Genomic DNA, 15,832 nt, shown 5'->3' with positions numbered 1-15,832 from the left:
TCTCATTGTTTCTGCAACTCCCTAAAAGGTCTCACAAGCTGCTGTGAAAAACGAATGTCGTTTCTCCCTCTCTGGCCAGGCTGTCATCCCCAGATGACCACCTCGTGCAGAAACTGCACATGTGCTACAAGGGCTCATATAATGATGTAATTGGAATACATGTTGCAATATGAAGGTTAGGAAAGTATAATGTGTACATTAAGTTAAAAAGTTTAAAAGCTTGTAGTGTGCAAGGAATGGACAAGTGTGTCTTTGGTGGAGCTGTTGCCCTCACTCTGCTGTCAAATAAACCAAATAGCCTCTCTCTAGGCCCTACACCATGGAGTACTGTTTTCTTGCCTTCTTTTTGGGTGTCATAATCACAGCATGTTTCTCATTTTCTTCTTAGAACCTTCTAAGCATAAAGTGAGTAAGACAGCAAGTTGTGTATTGACAAGGTGGAAACAGGGTAAGTCAGGACAGAAGAAACATTTCCAAGTCCCCTGCTTGGAAGGGAAAAGTTGGGAAACAGTTCTGGCGAAGAGTGTCCCTGCCACAGCTCTCAGTGCTGCCACCATGCACAGGATGGTGGCTGGGGCTGAGGCAGCCTCTGGACTCGGTGGAGGCATTCCAACACAGAACATTGTGCTGCTCCGAGGCAGCTCCCCACTCCTGGTGTGGCGCCGGAGTTCTAAGAGCTAGACTGAGTTCTGGTAGCGACTTCACTAATCTACAGAATGCCCCTTCCACAGTGCCTGCTCTGGTGCTCTGCCATCTCACACACCAGAGTGGGATTCACATCCTGCAGCCCAGAGTTAGGTTTTTGCAACACTGAAATGGGTGTGGATAGCAGGATTGCTGGGGATAAATCGCTGCAGAGCTAAACAAAATGTGTGCACCATCCCTGGTGGCTGGATTTAAATAGGCACAGGAATTTTGGAAAGATGAGGACACGATAGCAGAGAACAAAGTAAAAATTGGCTGAAAATAAAAGGCGGAAAGGCTAAAGGAGTGATTTGTGCACGTTTGGGGGTTTATTTGTCTTGCGTGCAAAGCAAAATCGGAAGGTTCTAAGTCCCTGAAAGATTGGCAATGTGAATGTTCTCCACAGCATAGCGTTGGACCTCTGGATCCTTAAAACAATTTTATTGTGGTGAAACAGTGGCAGTTTGAGCTGGTGCCTCTGGGGGATCCTGAACAAAGACCCTCTGGGCTTTAATACCCTCCCAGCTGAAGTGTGATAGTCTGGGGCCTTCCTGCTGTGTCTGAGTGGCCGGTCACGGGCTGGCACCACAGGTCCCCAGGTCCTCTGCTGAGCCACCCCTCTCCTACAGTCAAGTTTAGTCTGTCACCTTTGGCCTTCCTCTCTCTGATCCACCACCAGGACCACAAGGGCACATTGTCCTGAGGATGTAAAAATGCCTGTCCTTGCTGGAACGTTGCTGTTGCGTGACACCCCTGCAGGCAGAGCGGGCAGCTGTAGGGATGTTGACTCTCTTCCCTGGTGCCAGCCCTGCTGCATGCATCAGAGCTCCTGGGCCTTGGTGATCGCTGGGACGCGGCCCGGCACCACAGGGAGTTACAAAGCATCTTCAAGGAATCACCACACGTTGAACCACATGATTTAGTCTGGGATTTTAAGTTGTTTCTCAACTTGAAGAGAGCCTAAACAAGTCTGTAAAAGGCCTAAGCAAGTCCCTTATGAATTGTCTCCCTGGCAAGTTCAGTTCCACCCCCGAATGGCCCTCGGTGTTCTCAAGGCAGTGGCAGGAGCCGGGTGCTGACCCGGAGCCCCGTTGGGCAGGGAGAGCGCGGCACAGAGCGAGCCCTTGGCGCCCGGGATGGCCACAGGCCCGGGAGAGCCGGGCGGGCAGCGCCAGGGCCCCGCTCAGGGCCCCCCGGGCTCCTCTGGCATCGGTTCCGTCCCCTCGGGCGCTGAGCGGTGCCGGTGCCGCCGCTCTGCCTGCGGGGCTGTCTGTGCCCGGCCCCGATGGAGGCAGGGCCGCGGCTGTGGCCCCTGGGCTCGGGGTGCCGCCTGCCCGGCGCTCAGCACCGCCCGTGCCGTGCCCGTGCAGCGCGACCCGGCGGGGCAGCTCCGCCTCGGCCCCTCGCCACAGCCATCCCGGCACGGCGGCTGCCCCTGGGCCGCGGCAGCCCCGAGCCGGACGGGCCCGGCAGGAACCCGGGAGGGCTCCGTCCCCTGCGAGCCTCACAAGAGACTCCAGCCCCACTGCCTGCAGCAGGAGGGACGCAAAGCACCGGCACGCTTAGGAGAGTCCACAGCCCTCTCCACACCTGAAATGAGGCCCCAAAACCCCGTCCTGTGCTCAGCAGAGACCCCCAGCGCCCTGCACACCTTGGCAGAGATCCCAACCCCCCTGCATGCCTCACATAGGATTCCAAATCTCATGCATGCCTTCAAGTGGACCCCAGTGCCCTCCATGCCTCAGAGGGAACCTAAAATATCCCTGTGTGTCTCACAAGGGACCCGAGCCTCTCGTGCACCTTATGGAGTCTCCAAAGCCCCCATGTGCCTTATGGGGAAGCCCAGGCCAGCAACGCCAATTGTTTTGACCTGGAAATCAAGTGTGGTTGCTGCTATGTTCTTGTGCCTCTGGCGATGTTCATCAGCCCTATCAGACCCCAAGGCCACACAGCCCTTCCCTTCCCTTTCCTTATGGCTCTTGCTCAGAAGAGCAGACCCTGTGCAGCACCCTGGATTGGTGATGTCCCATCAATTAGGTCCTACCAATGTGTGTTAACTGGGGAGGAGCTTTGTTTTGCCTGCTGGCATTGCTGCTCAGGCTGTGTCCCTGGAGATGTTCTTGATGGCTTCCCTCTTTTCCTGGGCATGCCACTGGAGGATGTCCAGGCCCAGATGATCCCACTGAAGGAAATGTGCCCTCAGCCCAGGGACACTCAGCATGGGCTCCCCCAGCCCCTCGGGGCCCTGCTGCTGGTCACAGCAGCCCCTGCCTGGCTCCTGCCTGCCCTCACCGTGGGCATTCACGGCTGCTCCTGGGCATGGAGCTCAGCCAGTGCTGGTGTCGGGTGCGCTTTGCTGCTGGTACCACCCAGACACTGGGGTGACAGCTCCATCTCTTTATTGCAATGGAAAAAGGGGCTATTGCCTCCCATGGCAGACGGGGGGAGGGGGTCACCTACAGTGTTGTTTAGAGGGCAGGGCCAGGGGGCTCAGGGGCAGAGGAAGGGCCATGTTGGTCTCAGTTGGGGCTGGAGGGTGTTGGGCTGATCCTGGGATTTCCAGAACAACTCGGGAATGGGCTGGGACGGGACAGAGGGAGATCAAAAATGGATGAGGGCAGCTTGGGGATACCCATGGGGAGAGGAAGTGGCAGGGGGGTCTACAGGGTAATAAGAGCTTTCCTTGTAGATGGTCGTTCTGGGGTCCTCTTCTCAGAACTTCTAGAATAGGCTGCCCACATCCTTACTAGTGATAAAAGTGCTGCGTCGCTGTCTGGGTGTGAGGTGCAGCCACCGTCTTTCATCTCCTGTCCAGAAGCGCGACTGTGCAAAGAAAGAAGTGGCTGAGGCCCCAGCTGCCAGTGGCACACAGGGACCCTCGTGCACAGCAGGGCCCAGAGCTGGCAGGGCTCCCCAGCACGGCTGGAGCGGCTGGCACACCTTGGCCCAGCTGGACAGCTGCCCCTCGAGGCCCCGGCGAGCAGGGGACGGCTCTGGGCAGGCTCCCTGGCCAGGAGCGGGTCCCAGAGCGCCTCTGCCTTTCAAGGCCATCTCATCCCCTCACTTTCTCCTCCTCACCTTGCTGTGCCTCTGCCCTGTGCCCCTGGGGCTGCTCTTGGCCAGGCAGCCTCAGGGGGACCCAGCACTGGCTGCAGCCCCAGCGGGCCCCCAGGACAAGGCCCAGCAATGAAGAGGCCAAGGAAAGCACTGGGCAGCAGCAGAACCCTCAGCAGAGTTTTTTGGACAGCCATGGACTGACCACAACTCCACTGCAGCCTCACTGGTAATTCTCCCTGACTATCAGCAGCCTTTTAAAGGAAGCTGTTTGAGATTGAGATCAGCAAAACACTCACCATTTTCTCTTCCAGCAATACCAGATTCCGGCAGAGCACATCATCAGGCCAAGTGCTGCACCAGCCCCAATGGCCATCAACTTCATCAAACAAGATGTTCCCCAGCAGAAATCTCTTCTCATGCTGTTCCAGATTTTGTCAGCACGTGTTGAGGTGCCAGCTGCATCTTGGGACCAATGGGGAGTGTGAGCCATTGCTATGCTGCACTGCTGAGCTGGCAGCATGGTGGATACAGCCAGGACGTTCTCGCTCTCTGTTTCCCCCAGAGCTGGGGCCCGCAGGCACCTTGCAGTCCCTTGGCACAGGACTGCTCAGTGCTCAAAGCCCTGAGCCCGCATGCCATAATTCCTCTCTGCTGTTCAATACTTGTGAAAGAGGTGGATAAAGACACCGAAAATGCCCAGAGTTCTGGAGCTGCTCCAAAACTCCATCCAGCAAAAAGCTGCCTCTCCGCATCTCCCCAGAGCGTGGGAAATTGAAGGCATCTCAGGCCCATGGTGCAACTGGGGCTCCCTGTCAGCTGGTGCCAAATGCCTTCCTGCAGAGGCTGGGGAGAAGCTGCAGCCAGCCCAGGCTGGGAAACAGCCCTGCAGGCCGTGAGAGCAGCAGTGGGGCAGCGAGGCTGCCATGGATCCCTTCCTGCTGTGCCGGGCATGGCCTGTCCAGATGTGCAGGGAAAGGCCCCGGCTGCTGAGTCCCAGGGGAAGGCTGAGGGAAATGCACCCACCATGCTGTGTCTCCAGATCATTCAGGATTTGTTCCAGATGTTTGGATTCGTCCTGGGATTTAACACTTCCTATATGTTTGTTCTTTCTTCTCAGGGGACCTTAAGAGAAATATTTCCATTTCCCTAGTATGGATCCCACAAAACCAGTGCTCAGCCTGTGGAGTCAGCAGGGACACACTACTCACCCCTGAGATGGAAGCTCGGCATGCGAGCAACATCCACCAAATGACCTGGGAAAGTCCTCCCTGCAGCCACACCTGTAACTCAAGAGCCACAGGACCTTCTGTCATGTCTGCAGATCTGCACGGGCAGCAGTGAGCCGCAGGAGCAGTGAGGGGATGGCCCAGGGCCAGGGCACACACGTGCATGGTTCTGTCCTGGCACCTGCAGCGATGCCCCCCTGGCCGAGCTTTGGGCTCTGAGCTGGCAGCTCTCGCAGGGGGAAAGGCCTTGACCTACCCTCACCATCTCCCAGAGGCTCAGTGATGGGTATGGGTTGGGAATCGAGATCCTCTTCATCCTCACGTTCAACTGCAAAGAAAGGCAGGACAGAACAGCTATGGTGACACTGCTGAAGATTCTCCTTCAGGCCGCAGTGGCAGTGAGTGCCCCTGGGGGATTGGTGCCCTCCAAGGCACTCCCTCAGCTCTGCCTTCCACTCAGGAGCAGGGGCAGGGGCACCACGAGCCTGCGGTGACCCCACAGTGGGATGGAAGCAGCCCCTTGCAGGGCAGTCAGGGAAGAAAGGACTCCCTGGAGCTGCCAGCAGCTCTAAACCCATTCTCAGCCGAGGCCAGGGGTTGGCAGAGGCAGCAAGAGCAGCTCAGACTTCCTAGGGCAGGCAAAGGAGTTGTGAAAGGCTCAGGCCCGGGGCACAGCCCTGGGCCCAGCCCCTTCCCTCTCTGCTCTTCTCTGGGGCTGCACAGAGCACACACAAGGACACTCTGGCATTGCACATGGTGGAAGATGGACAGCTAAATGCTCCTTCTTCCCACTGACAGCAATCCTCCTGTGGGATTGCTGTTGGGCACAGCAGTAGGAATTTGGAAGACAGGATTTCCAGAATCCTTAAAACTTCAAAGGCTCTTAAAGGAAATCACACATAAATATTCCTCTGGACAATGAATTCTCTGTTAGGAAAGTGTTGCTGATAACCTACCTTCACCAGACTCCAAGATCCTTAAACCATGGTTTACCAGTCTTTCCAAATGATGCAAGTCACGGTCCCAATCTAGAAAGGAGCACAGATGGGAAATGTTCCATGGTGTGCTGGGATCCCCCCTTCTATGGGGAAGTGAGCACTTGAAGGGGGTCAGGTAATGCTGTGAGCCCGCACTGCCAAGCAGCAGAGAGGGCAGCTCAAGGCTCAGCAGGGCTCAGGCCCAGAGGCTCAGCAATTACCTTCAGTGACTGTGCCTGGCATCGCCTCCCTTCCTGCAGCAGGGGCTGCCAATGAGCCACTGCTTCCTCTGGGAAACCCAGCCTTCAGCAGAGCCTGTCCTTTCATCTCTGGGGAAAGGAAAAGGGACAGATGGACCATTTGGGCTGTTCCCCAGCAGGAAGGTGTCATCTTCAGGAGGAAAAGCTTGTCTAAGTCATGGATGAGATTCAGGATATAAACCAGGTTATTGGGGCTTCTACAGGGCCCACCCTCCTCCAAATATTTGCCCCTCCAGATGTGCTCATTGACTGGGAAATTGCAGGCCATCTCAGGGTGTGCATGGGCCATGCTGCAGTTGGGGCTCCCTGTCAGCTGGTGCCAAATGCCTTCCTGCAGAGGCTGGGGAGAAGCTGCAGCCAGCCCAGGCTGGGAAACAGCCCTGTAGGCTATGACAGCAGCAGTGGGGCAGCGAGGCTGCCATGGATCACTTCATGCTGTGCTGGGCACAGCCTGTCCAGATGTGCAGGAAAAGCCCCTGGCTGCTAAGTCCCAGGGGAAGGCTGAGGGAAATGCACCCACCTTGTCCCGTCTGCAATGTTTTCTTCAGCGCTGGCTGAATGAGTCTGGATGGTTTCAGGGATATCTTGTCTGCAGTATATTGGATCTTCCCTGTTGGGGGACCTTATAGAAAAATGTTTCAATTTCCCAGGAACAGATTCCACAAAACCTGTGCTCAGCCTGTGGGGTCAGCAGGGACACACGACTCACCCCTGCGATGGGAGCTGGGCTTGCGGGTAGTAGCCAGAAAAGGAGCTGGAGAAGTCCTCCCTGCAGCCACACCTGTAACTGAACAGCCACAGGAGATTCTGTCATCTCTGCAGATCTGCATGGGCAGCACTGAGCCGCAGGAGCGGTGAGGGGATGGCCCAGGGACAGGGCACACACGTGTGTGATTCTGTCCTGGCACCTGCAGCGATGCCCCCCTGGCCGAGCTTTGGGCTCTGAGCTGGCAGCTCTTGCACGGGGAAAGGCCTTGACCTACACTCAGCATCTCCCAGAGGCTCAGTAATGGCTGTGGGCTGGGAAGCTGCACCACCTTCACCAACAGGTTCAGCTGCAAAGAAAGGCAGGACAGAACAGCTCCCGTGGTGCTGTAGGAGATCCTCAGGCTGCACGCAAGGCTCAGCCCAGGGGCACAGTCCTGGGCCTGGCCCCTTCCCTCTCTGCTCTTCTCTGTGGCTGCACAGAGCACACACAAGGACACTCTGGCATTGCACATGGGAGGAAGATGGACAGCTAAATGCTCCTTCCTCCCACTGACAGTGATCCTGTGGGATCACTCAGCGGTACCAGAAAGGGAGCAGGGTGAGGCTTCCAGATTCCTTCAACCCTGAGTTGATGTTGAGGGAAGTGGAAGATGGGGGAGCTCTTGTCACATTGATTATTCTCTCAGAAAAGGTACACTGAAAACGTTCCTCCAAAATAATCGAATAATTTAATCTCCTTTTCCAGTAGGGCTTCCAAATAATCCCCATTGTCATCCCAATCTAGAAGGGAGCACAGATGGGAATCATTTCCATGGTGTGCTGTGGTCCCCTTCTGCCTTTAGGAACTGAGCATTGGAGGGGGGTTGGTTTAGGCCGTGGGATCCAGGAGAGAATGGACATGGCCAAAGTTGCACAGGGGCCTGGGCTTGCTCCTGGTCACAGTCCATCCATTTTTCAGGCCCTACCAAGATCCGTGGAGGGGAGGCTGGAGCAGGCTGGGGCCCTGTGATCTCTCTTCCTCCCACAGAGGAAGCCCTCTCTAAAGCCCAGGAGAAAACTGCAGAAGGCAGTGCCACAGATATCCCTGCCTCCCTCTGTCCCTGTTGCCCTCCCAATGCTGGGACAAATTCCCCAGCCCAAGGGCACGTAGCCAGGCCCTCTCAGGACACACTGCAGCCTTGCTCTCCTCCTCTGCCCTTCCCCACCATGGGCACCCCGTGCAGTCTCTCCCAGGTTTCGGGATGTGCCTCCCATGGAGGGACCCAAGCAGGACTGCTCAGTACCCGAGTGCCCTGAGCATAACAATTCCTCTGGGCTGTGCCAGCTCTGTTTGGGCTGTGCCCGCACTGCCAAGCAGCAGAGAGGGCAGCTCAAGGCTCAGCAGGGCTCAGGCCCAGAGTCTCAGCAATTATTACCTCCTGTGACTGTGCCTGGCATTGCCTCCCTTCCTGCAGCAGAGGCTGGCACAGAATCACAGCCTCCTCCGGAAAGCTCAGCCCTCAGCACAGCTTCTCCATCCATTTCTGGAGAAAGGAAGAGGTACAGCTGGATCAGGTGGGGCTGCTTCCCATAGGGGAGGGGGCATCTTCATGAGGCAATGCTTGTCAAAGACATTGATATGGATCAAGAAAAGGCTCAAGTTCTTGGGACTGGGCCAGAGCACGCCTTTGTGGGGAGCACTCCCTTGCAAACCACTGCACTTCCTGATCTGCTCAGAGACAGGGAAACTGCAGGGGACCTCAGCGTGTGCATGGCCCATGCTGCAGTTGGGGCTCCCTGTCAGCTGGTGCCAAATGCCTTCCTGCAGAGGCTGGGGAGAAGCTGCAGACAGCCCAGGCTGGGAAACAGCACTGCAGGCTGTGAGAGGAGCAGCAGGGCAGCGAGGCTGCCATGGATCCCTTCCTGCTGTGCCGGGCATGGCCTGTCCAGATGTTCAGGGAAAGGCCCCGGCTGTTGAGTCCCAGGGGAAGGCTGAGGGAAATGCACCCACCTTGTACCCCCTGCAGCATTTTCTTCAGCATTTGCCACATGACTTCAAATGGTTTCTGGTATATCTTGTCTGCCATCTGGTTGGTGTTTCCTATTGGAGGATCTTAACAGAAAGTTGAGCCATTTTCTAGGAATAGATCCCACAAAACCATTGCTCAGCCTGTGGGGTCAGCAGGGACACACTACTCACCCCTGTGATGGGAGCTGAGTTGGTGCGCATCATCCAGCTCAGGAGTTGGAGAAATCCTCTCTGCAGACATGTCTGTAACTGAACAGCCACAGAAGCTTCTGTCACCTGGTTCCTTCCAGATGGTCAATGATTAGGAGACACTGAGAACATACCTGCAGGAATTCCAGAGGGCTTCAAAGTGTCATACTGGCGGGCTAATGGAGAAGCCTTCCTATCACCCGTGTCTAGAAGCAAACCAAGATGAGAACGTTTCCATTGTGTGCCAGGGCTGGCTCTGGCCCTGGGCTCGCAGCAGGGCTCCCGCTCGGGGCTGCTCCTGTGCCTTGGGCCTCTGGGCACTCAGGGCTGGCTGCAGGAGCAGCTGCAGCGGGAGGGACGTTGGTGCACAAGTCCCAATTCCCCGGGGCTGTGAATGAGCTCCAGAGGCCTGGAAGCTGAGGCGCCTCCAGCTTTGGCTGCTACCGGGCCCTGCAAGGCTGGGGCCTGGGGGAAGAGCTGCTGCCACACAGCCCCGCCGAGGGCTGAGCCAGGCTGAGCTGGAACAGCAATTACCTCCTGTGCCCGTGTCTGTGCCTGGCATTGCCTTCCTTCCTGCAGCAGGGGCTGGCACCAATGAGGGACTGCTTCCTTTAGGAAATGCCGCCTTCCACAGAAACTCTATGTCCATCTCTTGGGAAAGGAATGGAGATAGTTGGATCAGATGGAACTGCTCCCCACTTGGCTGGTGACATCTTCAGAAGGCAGTATTGGTCAAAGACATAGACCAGGAAAATGCCCAGGTAACTGGAGATGGGCAGAGGATCTCAGGCCCAGAGTCCCTCCTCCAACAGTCCCTCCTCCAAACAGCGACTCTTTCCTGATCTAGCTGGGGACTGGGAAATTGAAGGGGATCTCAGGGTGTGCATTGCCCCTGGTGCACTTTGGGCTCCCTGTCAGCTGGTGCCAAATGCCTTCCTGCAGAGGCTGGGGAGAAGCTGCAGCCAGCCCAGGCAGGGAAACAGCTCTTCAGGCCGTGAGAGCAGCAGCGGGACAGCGAGGCTGCCATGGATCCTTTCCTGCTGTGCTGGGCACAGCCTGTCCAGATGTGCAGGGTAAGGCCCCGGCTGCTGAGTCCCAGGGGAAGGCTGAGGGAAGTGCTCTCACCATGCCCTTTGTGCAGTTCCTCCACTATTTGCGTCAGGATGTTGTTTGACTCAAGCAATTCCTTCTCTCCTCTAGCTTTGTTCTTCCCTCTTGGAGGACCTTAACAGAAAATAGTTCCATTCCTTAGGACTGGATTCAAAAACCAGAGCTCAGCCTGTGGGGTCAGCAGGGACACACTACTCACCCCTGCGACGGGAGCTGGGCTTGCGGGTAGCAATCACCAAAGGGGACGGAAAAATCCTCTCGGCAGACGCACCTGTAACTCAACAGCCACAGAACTTTCTGTCACCTGGTTCCTGCCAGGTTGTCAGCAATTATTCCTTGGTTGGGCAGTGAGAACATACCTGCAGGATGCTCCAAGGGCTTCACAATTTTATGCAGCCAAGCTAATGGAGAAGCCTTCCCAGCAAGCTCATCTGCAATAGAGCACAGATGGGAACATTTTCTATGGTGTGCTGGGATCCCCTCCTGCCTCAGGGAACTGGGCACTGCAAGGTGGTTGAGTAAGGCCGTGGGAGCCAGATTAGACTGGACATGGCCAAAGGTGCACAGGGGCCTGGGGAGCTCTGAGCTGGCTCCTGGTCACTCTCCACATTCTATCCCTGCCCTGTGCAAGATCCCTGGAAGAGAGGGTGGAGCAGCCCAGGGCCCAGTGGAAGTCTCTCACTCCCACACTGAGGAAACCCTCCCTAAAGCCCAGGGGAAGGACCCAGCAGGCAGTGCCACAGCTCACCCTGCCTCCCTCTGCCCGTTCTGCTCTCCCACTGCTGGGATACCACCCCCAGCCCAAGGGCACATAGCCAGGCCTCCTCAGGACACCCTGGAGCCCTGCTCTCCCCCTCTGCCCTTCCCCACCATAGGCAGACCATGCAGTCTCTCCCAGGTTTCGGGATGTGCCTGCTATGGAGGGACCCCAGCAGCACTGCTCAGTACCCGAGTGCCCTGAGCATAACAATTCCTCTGGGCTGTGCCGGCCTAGTCCGGGCTGTGCCTGAACTGCCAAGCAGCAGAGAGGGCAGCTCAAGGTTCAGCAGGGCTCAGGCCTAAAGGCTCAGCAATTACCTCCTGTGACTGTGCCTGGCATTGCCTCCCTTCCTGCAGCAGAGGCTGGCACAGAATCACTGCTTCCTCTGGGAAATGCCTCCTTCTGCACAGGCTCTTCTTTAATTTCTGGAGAATGGAAAAGAGATATCTGCATCAGATGGCAACATTCCTAACACGGAATGGGGAAGGTGACAACTTCAGGAGGCAATAATTGTGAAAGCTATGGAGAAGCATCAGAAAACACTCAGGATGTTGGGACGGTCTGATGCTGGTCCTTTCTCCGAACATCCCCTAAACCTGATCTACCCAATAACAGGGAAATTGCAGGGGATCTAAGGGTGTGAATGGCCCCTGATGCAGTTAGGACTCCCTGTCAGCTGGTGCCAAATGCCTTCCTGCAGAGGCTGGGGAGAAGCTGCAGCCAGCCCAGGCTGGGAAACATCCCTGCAAGCCATGAGAGCAGCAGTGGGGCAGCGAGGCTGCCATGGATCCCTTCCTGCTCTTCTGGGAACAGCCTGTTCAGATGTGTAGGGAATGGCTCCGGCTGCTGAGTCCCAGGGGAAGGCTGAGGGAAATACACCCACCTTGTCCTGTCTGCAGCGTTTTCTTCAGCGCTGGCTGCATGAGTTTGGATGGTTCCAGGGATATCTTGTCTGCAGTATATTGGATCTTCCCTGTCGGGGGACCTTAAGAGAAAAATATTTCCATTTCCAATCAATTGATCCCACAAAACCTGTGCCAAGCTGTGGGGTCAGCAGCGACACACTACTCACCCCTGCGATGGGAGCTGGGCTTGCGGGCAGTAGCCATAAAAGGAGCTGGAGAAGTCCTCCCTGCAGCCACACCTGTAACTGAACAGCCACAGGAGCTTCTGTCATCTCTGCAGATCTGCACGGGCAGCACTCAGCCGCAGGAGCGGTGAGGGGATGGCCCAGGGCCAGGGCACACACGTGTGTGGTTCTGTCCTGGCACCTGCAGCGATGCCCCCCTGGCCGAGCTTTGGGCTCTGAGCTGGCAGCTCTCGCAGGGGGAAAGGCCTTGACCTACCCTCACCATCTCCCAGAAGCTCAGTAATGGCTGTGGGCTGGGAAGCTGCACCACCTTCACCAACAGGTTCAGCTGCAAAGAAAGGCAGGACAGAACAGCTCCTGTGGTGCTGTAGGAGATCCTCAGGCTGCACCCAAGGCTCAGCCCAGGGGCACAGTCCTGGGCCTGGCCCCTTCCCTCTCTGCTCTTCTGTGGGGCTGCACAGAGCACACACAAGGACACTCTGGCATTGCACATGGGAGGAAGATGGACAGCTAAATGCTCCTTCCTCCCACTGACATTGAACCTGTGGGATCACTCAGGGCTCCAGAAAGGGAGCAGGGCGAGGCTTCCAGATTCCTACAACCCTGAGATGATGTTAAGGGAAGTGGAAGATGAGGGAGCTCGTGTCACATTGGCTCTGATTATTCTCTCAGGAAAGGCACACTGAAAACGTGCCTCCAAAATCCTACAAGAACTTCAAGCCATTTTCCAGTAGGGCTTCCAAATAATCCACGTTGTCATCCCAAACTAGAAGGGAGCACAGATCAGAACCATTTCTATGGTGTGCTGGGGTCGCCGTCTGCCTTTAAGAACTGAGCACTTCTAAAAGGTTCGGATAAGGCCTTGGGATCCACATGTGAATGGACATGTCCAAAGGTGCACAGGGGCCTGGAGAGCTCTGAGCTGGCTCCTGGTCACTCCCCAGACTCTTTGCAGGTCCTACCAAGATCTATGGAGGGGAGGCTGTAGCAGTCCTGGTCCCTATGGTCTCTCTTCCTTCCACAGTGGAAATTCTCCCTAAAGCCCTGGGGAAGGCTCCAGCAGGCAGTGCTACATGTATCCCTGCTTCCATCTGTCCCTCCTGCCATCCTACTTCTGGGACAAATCCCCCAGCCCAAGGGCACATAGCCAGGTTCTCTCAGGGCACACTGGAGCCTTGCTCTCGCCCTCTGCCCTTCCCCACCATGGGCACCCCGTGCAGTCACTCCCAGGTTTTGGGATGTGCCTTCCACTAGGGGATCCAGCAAGACTGCTCAGTACCCGAGTGTCCTGAGCATAACAATTCCTCTGGGCTGTGCCGGCCTTGTCCGGGCTGTGCCCACACTGCCAAGCAGCAGAGAGGGCAGCTCAAGGCTCAGCAGGGCTCAGGCCCAGAGGCACAGCAATTACCTCCTGTGACTGTGCCTGGCATCGCCTCCTTTCCTGCAGCAGAGGCTGCCAATGAGCCACTGCTTCCTTTTGGAAGCTCAGCCTTCAGCAAAGCCTCTCCTTCCATTTCTGGGGAAAGGAAAAGATACAGCTGGATCATCTGGGATGTTTCCTAGCAGGAATGTGGCAACGTCAGGAGGCAGTGCTTGTCAAGGTCATGGTTACGAATTAGGAAGTCTCTATGAACTATTTGGCTAAACCAGGGCTCTCCACTCTCCAAACTGGTGCCCTTTCTGATCGACAGAGGGACTGGGAAATTGCAAGGGATCTCAGGGTGTGCATGGGCGAGGGTGCAGTTGGAGCTCCCTGTCAGCTGGTGCCAAATGTCTTTCTGCAGAGGCTGGGGAGAAGCTGCAGCCAGGCCAGGCTGGAAAACAGCCCTGCAGGCTGTGAGAGCAGCAGCGGGACAGCGAGGCTGCCATGGATCCCTTCCTCCTGTGCCAGGCACAGCCTGTGCATATGTGAAGGGAACGGCTCTGTCGTCTGAGACCCAGGGGAAGGCTGAGAGAAATGCACCCACCGCGTCCTGTCTCCAGCGTTTTCTTCAGCATTGACTGCATGAGTTTGGATGGATCCAGGGATATCTTGTCTACAGTATACTGGATCTTTCCTGTTGGGGGACCTTAGAGAAAAATATTTCCATTTCCCAAGAATGGATCCCACAAAATCTGTGCTCAGCCTGTGGGGTCCGCAGGGACACACTACTCACAACTGCGATGGGAGCTGGGCTTGTCGGCAGTAGCCATAAAAGGAGCTGGAGAAGTCATCCCTACAGCCACACCTGTAACTGAACAGCCAAAGGAGCTTCTGTCATCTCTGCAGATCTGCACGGGCAGCACTGAGCCGCAGGAGCGGTGAGGGGATGGCCCAGGGCCAGGGCACACACGGGCGTGGTTCTGTCCTGGCACCTGCAGCGATGCCCCCCTGGCCGAGCTTTGGGCTCTGAGCTGGCAGCTCTCGCAGGGGGAAAAGCCTTGACCTACCCTCACCATCTCCCAGAGGCTCAGTAATGGCTGTGTGCTGGGAAGCTGCACCACCTTCACCAACAGGTTCAGCTGCAAAGAAAGGCAGGACAGAACAGCTCCTGTGGTGCTGTAGGAGATCCTCAGGCTGCACCCAAGGCTCAGCCCTGGGGCACAGCCCTGGGCCCAGTCCCTTCCCTCTCTGCTCTTCCCTGTGGCTGCACAGAGCACACACAAGGACACTCTGGCATTGCACACGGGAGGAAGATGGACAGCTAAATGCTCCTTCCTCCTACTGACAGTGATCCTGTGGGATCACTCAGGGCTCCAGAAAGGGAGCAGGTCAAGGCTTCCAGATTCCTTCAACCCTGAGGTGATTTTGAGGGAAGTGGAAGTGGGGAGAACTTGTGTCACATTGGCTCTGATTATTCTCTCAGGAAAGGCACACTGAAAACTTGCCTCCAACATCCTCCCAGAACGTCAAGCTATTTTCCAGTAGGGCTTCCAAATAATCCCTGTTGTCATCCCAATCTAGAAGGGAGCACAGATCAGAATCATTTCTATGGTGTGCTGGATTCACCGTCTGCCTTTAGGAACTGAGCACTTGTAAGGGGTTCAGCTAATGCCGTGGGATCCAGATGTGAATGGACAAGGCCAAAGGTGCACAGGGGCCTGGGGAGCTCTGAGCTGGCTCCTGGTCACTCCCCAGACTCTTTGCAGGCCCTACCACGATCCATGGAGGGGAGGCTGGAGCAGTTCTGGTTTCTGTGGTCTCTCTTCCTCCCACAGTGGAAATTCTCCCTAAAGCCCTGGGGAAGGCTCCAGCAGGCAGTGCCACAGGTATCCCTGCCTCCCTCTGTCCCTCCTGCCCTCCCACTGCTGGGACAAATCCCCCAGCCCAGGGGCACATAGCCAGGCTCTCTCAGGGTACACTGCAGCCTTGCTCTCCCCCTCTGCCCTTTCCCCACCATGGGCACCCTGTGCACTCACTCCCAGGTTTCGGGATGTGCCTCCCATGCAGGGACCCCAGCAGGACTGCTCAGTACCCGAGTGCCCTGAGCATAACAATTCCTCTGGGCTGTGCCGGCCTTGTCCGGGCTGTGCCCACACTGCCAAGCAGCAGAGAGGGCAGCTCAAGGCTCAGCAGGGCTCAGGCCCAGAGGCTCAGCAATTACCTCCTGTGACTGTGCCTGGCATCGCCTCCTTTCCTGCAGCAGAGGCTGCCAATGAGCCACTGCTTCCTTTTAGAAGCTCAGCCTCCAGCACAGCCTCTCCTTCCATCACTAGGGAGAGGAAAAGATACAGCTGGATCATCTGGGATGTTTCCTCGCAGGAATGTGTCAACGTCAGGAGG

Source organism: Lonchura striata, chromosome 30, assembly GCF_050655825.1.
Source record: "Lonchura striata isolate lonStrDom1 chromosome 30, ASM5065582v1, whole genome shotgun sequence".
In the NCBI taxonomy this organism is placed as follows: domain Eukaryota; kingdom Metazoa; phylum Chordata; class Aves; order Passeriformes; family Estrildidae; genus Lonchura; species Lonchura striata.
This window is presented reverse-complemented; position numbering follows the sequence as displayed.